Raw genomic sequence first — 7,443 nt, forward strand, 5'->3', positions numbered from 1 at the left:
CACATAGTTTACAATTTTGTGTTGATGATATATTCTCCTCTACTTAAATCTTTCTAGTGAGTTGACAAAAGCACCATTACCAATCCCACAGTTACATAGTAATTCTACAGTCGCTTTGGAATAGCTATTGAAGACGATCCTGAATTATAACTTAGTCTGACTTAAAGAATTCACGCTTTGCTACGATATCTTGTCATGCTGAATTTAAAAAGCATCTGACCTTATAGATCATCTATAAAATGTGAGAAGTGTTAAATGTTCTTTATTTGATACTGTACACAAATACCTTTCATTAAGTAAAAGGCAACAGTTTAGATACAGGAAATTTTAATTAAATTGGCATAGTTAGGAACAAAAAGGTAAAATGGACACTGCCAGCTCATCCTCAGCCCTTGCCTTTTAACAGGCAAATGAAAACAATTTGAAACACAAGCTTTTCTAATAACCAGTGAAGGGGTTTCCTCAGTATTTAGACAGGTTAATATAACCAGTTACCAAAATCAAAATATAAAACCGATCTCCTACAGGTTTTGATGCAGCATCCACCATCTCTGTGAAAAGTTGAATATTACAAATCAAGTCCAATCGTATTTTTAGAAGGGGGAAATAGTGAAAGCAGTTGCTGAACCGAAATTACCATCAAAGTTCAAAAAGCTGATCGTGTTCATTTAATCACAAGCCAATATTATTTAAATCAGACTTGCCCAAAAGAAATGTTCCATCAGCCATTCATGATCTGAATTCTGGGGGATGAGATAAACTTAAATATGATACATATAAAAAAGCCATGAGACATTTGTAATAAGTAAAGCACTGGCCAACTGTTACTCATTAGTAGCTTTTCTGAGATAAGCTATCAAATCTGCCCTTTCTGAACTCTTCTTAAGGCCAGCAAAGACTATTTTTGTACCACTTCTTGAGATTCTACAAATACTCCATCAGTGTAGCCTCTCCCAAGCAATGCCTTTGTTCTTGTTGGCATCCATGTAAGAAAATCCGGGAGCCTGGTCTGTCTTCCACTCAAATTGACCGTGGAGATTTGGCCCAGTCTTGTGTTTGCCTTTTTTCCCACAGTATGGCACTGGGTACACTTCTGAACAAAAATCTTCTTGCCCTTCTCAACATCACTCATTTTAAAATCGCTCTTTCATTGCACAAAACACAGAGGTTCCCACTCACAAGCTGGACATCCTGCTCTCTAATAATCTACCAAACTTTTTTTGACCTGGGAGTCTTCTTCAGGAATCTCTAACATGTTAGAGGGCACTAATGTTCCACAAAATCTAGTTTGGCAAAGCCGGGGAAGCCCCAGCTTCCCCGGGTCACTGGCTCCGCTGAGACTCAGCTCCCAACCCAGGGGGACATTCCAAGGTAATGGACTTAACATTGGGGACCCACATCCTTGGCGGGGGGCACATGAAGGCTTGCTAAGGGTAGATAGTACATGAATTTCAAAAAAATTCCAGGCCTACCACTTATACATGCACACTTTCCTCAAACAGCTCTGCCAAGAGCTGAATGGTGGTGAGCTCTGCCAGTGAATGGAGGGGCTCCTCCTCGTCCCGCTTTCACAACATGCATTTCATAAAAGCAAGAGTTTCCTCTCACTCCCTCTCTTCATAATATGGTGCTCTGCCCCAGGGGAGGCAAATCTCTGGGATGCCAGACAAAATGCTGTGCTTTTGAGAATGTGCGTGAATGAGTCTATTGACTGAGTAATAAATCTTTTTTATAACTCAGATGATTTCTAATTTTCTGCTTTCAGGAAAATTGAGGGAAGATTTACCTGAATTGTCAGGTAACTGGATCATTAAAAATAATTTTGGTGACAGAGTACCGAATCAGAAGGAGCTCTGTAATTGACATTGCCATGATAAAATTCCTTTCATTCTCATCTAGTTATTTTTGTGAAAAATGTTTCATAGTGCATACAATAACTGTAACAACAATAATTGTAAAATGGGAATAATATTGAAGAGCTACAACATCTATAGTAGTTTTTTTTTCAATAAAATTTTATTTTTAACCCCTGGCAGGTGTGGCCCAGTGGACTGAGTGCTAGCCTGTGAATCAAAACGTCGCTGGTTCGATTCCCAGTCAGGGCACATGCCTGGGTTGCAGGGCAGGTCCTTAGCTGGGGGCGTGTGAGAGGCAGCTGATCAATGTTTCTCTCTCATGTCAATGTTTCCCTCTCTCCCTTCTCCTCTCTCTAAAAATAAATAAAAATAAAATCTTAAAAATTTTACTTTTTATATTTAATAATAATTTATAAGAATTATAACATATTTGTTTTGATAAATTGCAAATGAATAGTGGCTACAATGGTAATTCAATCCAAAAATATTTCTTTGATACCTAGAGCTGTATGACCACAGGAAATTTTAAAAATTAATTTCAGATTAATTGAAGTGCAAGATTAATTTCACATTATATAGATATTTTCACTGGGTGATCAATAAAAGGATTTCAGACATAAAATATATCACATTAACATAAAATTACTTGGGGAGAATGAAATGGAAATACAACTTTTTAAGGAGTAAATGAAATAATTACTTGCCTATTAAAGACAAGCTTGTTGTCTTTATTGAACTATGGTGGATACCAAATTGCTATGGTATTAAATTATACTGGAGACATTTAAAAAAGTCATATGAGTTTAATATTTAAATGTTCAATATTTCCAATGCACCAGAAGTTATTTCTTCTGCAACTATTTAAAAATTTAAATACATGTTTTAGATGTTGACTTAAAAGTATGTGAGAAGATATGCAGTTTTTAAAAATTATTTTAAAGAGTAATCAAGAAAGAAGTTGAAGCTCTCACATCTGACAGCATGTCAGGAAAATGAAAAGGCAGGGATCCAGAGATGGCGACATTTGGCTCTGAGCTGCTCTGCCTTGTGCTCTGTCACACTTCCTCCCTCTGCTGTCCCTATAGTCTGGCATCCTTGTCTATCCAGATCTAGGTCCCCTCAACTTTCAACTTAATGTCCCACAGTACAGCTAATCTCCTCGTCCCAGACATGGTACTCATTTCTTTCATGCTTGATAATCAACCAGGTGGACTTGGCCCTGAGACCACCTGATGGGACCTGTCCCAGGGGGTGTGGCCCCTGCCCCACACTGCGCACCTGCTTCTTGCCCCAAATTCCACAAACCCTCAGAAAGCCAAAGTTGGTCCTGGTCCCTGAGGCCTCGTCCACTCCTCACCATCTCATGAATTAGCATTAATTTGTAAGTTTGCAGTTTTTCAAAGTGCTTCCTTCTGTATGTTATCTAATTTAAGTCTTGCCACCACATGCTGTGATAGATGAAGGAATTGGGGCTCTGAGAATGTAAGTGATTTGCCAGTGATTACCCAGCGAGAAATGGCAGAGTTAATATATGGATCTAGATCACCTGTCCTCAAACTCTATACTATATCCATGACATTTCACTGTCCTTGGGGAGTCTGTTTTGATCAAAGGCCAAAGCACACCAGTTGGGATTTCCTGAGTCTGGGGTGGCTTACTTCTCAGCTCCTTGAGGGAGCCCCACTCCTCGTGATGGTGATGGGTGTTAGCACTGCCTCCTTGTCTGATTGGGGTCTCCTCTGGGTTCTCCTTCAAGACTCTCCACCAGACACTTAGAATGAATTAACAGACAGTAAGATGGAAATCAACACATTTGCTTACTTAACTCGGAACAAGATATTGTGGTGTGGAGCCAAGATGAGATGAGTATAAACAAATGTTCACATAAAAATGTGTAAGGTTTGCCGTGAATTGTGTTTTAGTCTGTATAATAGTTGTACCAGAAACAAGACTTGGTCAGATGTCAAAATACCAGTTATCTAACTTTAGTTTTGATTTTTAATTAAAGACAAAGGCATTCTGAAACCAGAAGTACTAAATCTGTTTCAACTTACCTTAAAGGGTCCAAATTAATAGGTATTTCTGGCTGAATAAGTCAACTTGATGCTTTGTGTGTTATTTTTGAAAACATCTGGAGTGGTGTGTGTGTGTTTTAGTGCATTCATGTTTCTAGACGTGAATATTGGAAAAAAATTACTCCATTTTGGGGGCATGATTTATTTATTTTATTTCTCAGAGCAAGGTATTTCATCGAGGCTGAGCCCTCAAGTGCATTATAAATTTAATAGGAGTTTCTAAAAGTGATTGATTCTTTAGGTCTTAAAGGAGAAAATCTATAGATAAGATACACAGTAAAAAACTTTAGGCCACTTAGTGCACACGGGACATCATTTACTAAAAGAAAAACAACAGTACTCTAAACAGCCCAAAATCACCTTCAAAGACCACAAAGACCACCTGGAAGTTCAAGTGTGCAGGTGGCCAGGACTTCAGCAACCTGAACTTATTATACCTGTCCTTGTTGGTTGGCCTCAATTCTTTACTTCTGAGTACAATCAGGCTCCATTGATAGCTGCGGCCCAGCTGCCTTTGTCAGAGTCATTCTTGGGCTGTTGAATATGTTAATACAAGTTGATAGGGTTACAAATATTAAATTCTTGCATGAAACTTAAAAACAAATCTGGACAGAACAGTGGGGCCTTTCCCAAGCAAAATCTGGGCATCTTGAAAAACTTTCATATGGTAGTCTCCACACCAGTTCTCTATCAATTCCTAGTTTTAAAATGTCTAATCATGCTTGTAAGCAGGGGACAGACCTCCTGAACAAAGAACCTCATCACTCTGTGACCAAACTTCCAGAGTCCGATATGCATAGACTGTCACACTGGGAGGAAAGTTAGAGGTCACTTACCAATGTAAATGATCACCCAGTGTGCTTCTGACATTTGGGGCAGGAACATCTTTTCCTGTGAAAATTTCCTGTACAGCAATACAGCATCCTGGCCCCTACTTCTCAATAATACACCCACCAGTTATTATGACAACTGAAAATCACCTCTCCCACAGTTCTACGTACTGGAGAAGAGAAGAAAAACAATCACACTACTTTCAGCTGACACTGCTCTTTATAGGGAGGGCACCTGGATCCCTGAAAGGGGAGTGGCTTGCCTGAGGTCATAATGCAAATTAGTAATGAAGTCAGAATTTTACTCTGAAGCTGCAGACTGTTGGTTGCCAGAGGGAAGTGGGGGTGGTGGTGGTGTTACAGGGGGTTGGGTAAAAAAGGTGAAAGAATTGAGAAGTACAAATTGGTAGTTATAAAACAGTCATGGGGATGTAAAGTGCAGCGTTGGGAATGTAGTCAATGATATTGTAATAACTAAGTATGGTGCCCATTGGGCACTAGAAATATTAGGGGAAACACTTTGTAAAGTATATAGTTATCTAACCACTATGCTGTACATCTGAAACTAACACAAAATAATATTGAATGTAAATTATAAAAATTTTTAAATCCACACTCTAGGATATGCTTATTGATTTTAGAGAGAGAGAAATGAAAAGAGAGAGAGATATTGATGTGACAGAAACATAAATTTGTTGCCTCCCCTATGTGCCTCGACTGGGGATTGAACCTACAACCTAGGTAGGTGCCCTGATTGGGGATCGAATCCACAACCCTTTAGTGTATGGGACTGTGCTTCAAACAACTGAGTCATGCAGCCAGGGCTGTAATTGAAAAATATTTTTTTAATTAAAAAAAAAAAGAATTTTACTCTGAAGTTTCTTGACTCATCCTCCTGCTGCTGTCCCCTTATGAAGGAGGAATTACTTTATTAATTATTAAATTAGTAATTTAGAAATTACTAATTGTACTTTTGGTCATGATGGTGGCATAGGTAAACACAGCTTACCTCCTCACACAACCACATCAAAATTACAACTAAATCATAGAACAACCATCACTTGGAACTGGCAGAAATTGAGTTGAATGGAAGTCTGACAACTATGGAATTAAAGAAACCACACCCACCCAGACTGGTAAGAGGGGCACAGATGCTGAACAGGCTGGTCCCACATACATGTGTGCTGGATAAAAATTCAGGAGGGATATCCAAGCAGTGAGGAGTCCCAGCCTCACAGCAGGCCCTCCAGCCACGGTTCTAGTGCCAGGAAGATAAGTATTCATAAGTTCTAGCTGCAAAACTCAGCAGGGATTGAGTTGGTCAAAGAAACTTCTGGAATCCCAAGCAGTTCCTCTTAAAGAAACCACACATGAACTTACTCAGACTCACCCCCTCTGAGCTCCAGCATGGGGGTAGCTGCTTGAAAGGCACCAGTGGCATACAGGGAGAAACTGAAGTGTCTGGCATCAAGGTGAGAGCTGGGGGACAGCTTTCTCCAATATAGAAAGGCAGGCAAAGGCCATTGGCCCTTTTCCAAACCCTCTCCCAACAGAGTCCCAGAGCTGACAGGTGGGTGCCATAAATGAGACTCCACTGACCTGGCTAACACTGTTTGCCCCACCCTGGAGACCCCTGAGGCTCAATCGCACCCAATTTACAGCTTTTAACTGGCCCTAGCAGCAGCCAGTCAGGATTCAGAGCTTGGCTTCACCTGGAAATCTCCAAGCCCAGCACAAGTAGCAGCCATCTTAGGTTGCTCTACAGCTCAGGCAGGGTGCCCCAGGGCAGAACACAGATGGGGGCTGACCTTGGTCTGAACAACCTGGGAAACCCCAGGACCTGCACACCCAGTGAACAGCTAGAGACCACATCAAAGCACGACCACCCTGCCCCTGCACAGCTGATCCTCCATGGAGGGCAGAGGTTGGTGGTCAGAGGTCACAGCCAATTCTTGCAACTGATTGGATTAAGTAAATCCCTCTCATTGATCTGCCTAATGCAGTGAAGGCTCAACTATAAGAGGAAGGTATACTCAACCCACATGGAGGGCATACCTTGTGTACCACTGGATCCTACAAGATGCCTGCTATATTAGGCCATGATACCAAGATATGGAGTCAAAGGATCTACATAGAAACAAACACAGGAAGGCTGCCAAAACGAAGAGATGAAGAAACATGGCTCAAATAAAGAACAGATCAAAACTCCAGAAAAAAGAACTAAACAAAATGGAGATAAACAGTCTATCAGATGCAGAGTTCAAAACACTGGTTATAAGGATGCTTGAGGAACTTAGCAAAGAACTCAACAGAATAACAAAGATCCAGTAAGAAATGAAAGATACACTCATTGAAATAAAGAATGATTTACAGGGAAACAACAGTAGAGTGAATAAAGCTGAGAATCAAACCAATGATTTGGAACCTAAGGAAGCAAAAAACAACCAATCAAAACAACAAGAAAAAAGAATCCAAAACAACAAGGATAATATGAACAGACTCTGAGACAACTTTAAGCATTCCAACATTTGCATCATAGGGATGCCAGAAGGAGAAGCAAAAGAACAAGAAATTGGAAATATATTTGAAAAAAATAACAGAAGAAAACTTCCCTAATTTGGTGAAGGAAATAAACATGCAAGTCCAGGAATCATGGAGTCCCAAACAAGATGAATGCAGAGA

At 40.1% G+C, this 7,443-nt stretch overlaps 1 pseudogene; it reads right to left on the minus strand.

The window, feature by feature from the left end:
- Window positions 1-824: 824 nt before the first annotated feature.
- On the minus strand, window positions 825-1,132 carry LOC150019600 (cytochrome c pseudogene; annotated as a pseudogene).
- Between the last annotated feature and the right edge of the window lie 6,311 nt (window positions 1,133-7,443).

This window comes from Furipterus horrens, unplaced genomic scaffold, assembly GCF_987537825.1.
Source record: "Furipterus horrens unplaced genomic scaffold, mFurHor1.1.pri manual_scaffold_2, whole genome shotgun sequence".
In the NCBI taxonomy this organism is placed as follows: Eukaryota; Metazoa; Chordata; class Mammalia; order Chiroptera; family Furipteridae; genus Furipterus; species Furipterus horrens.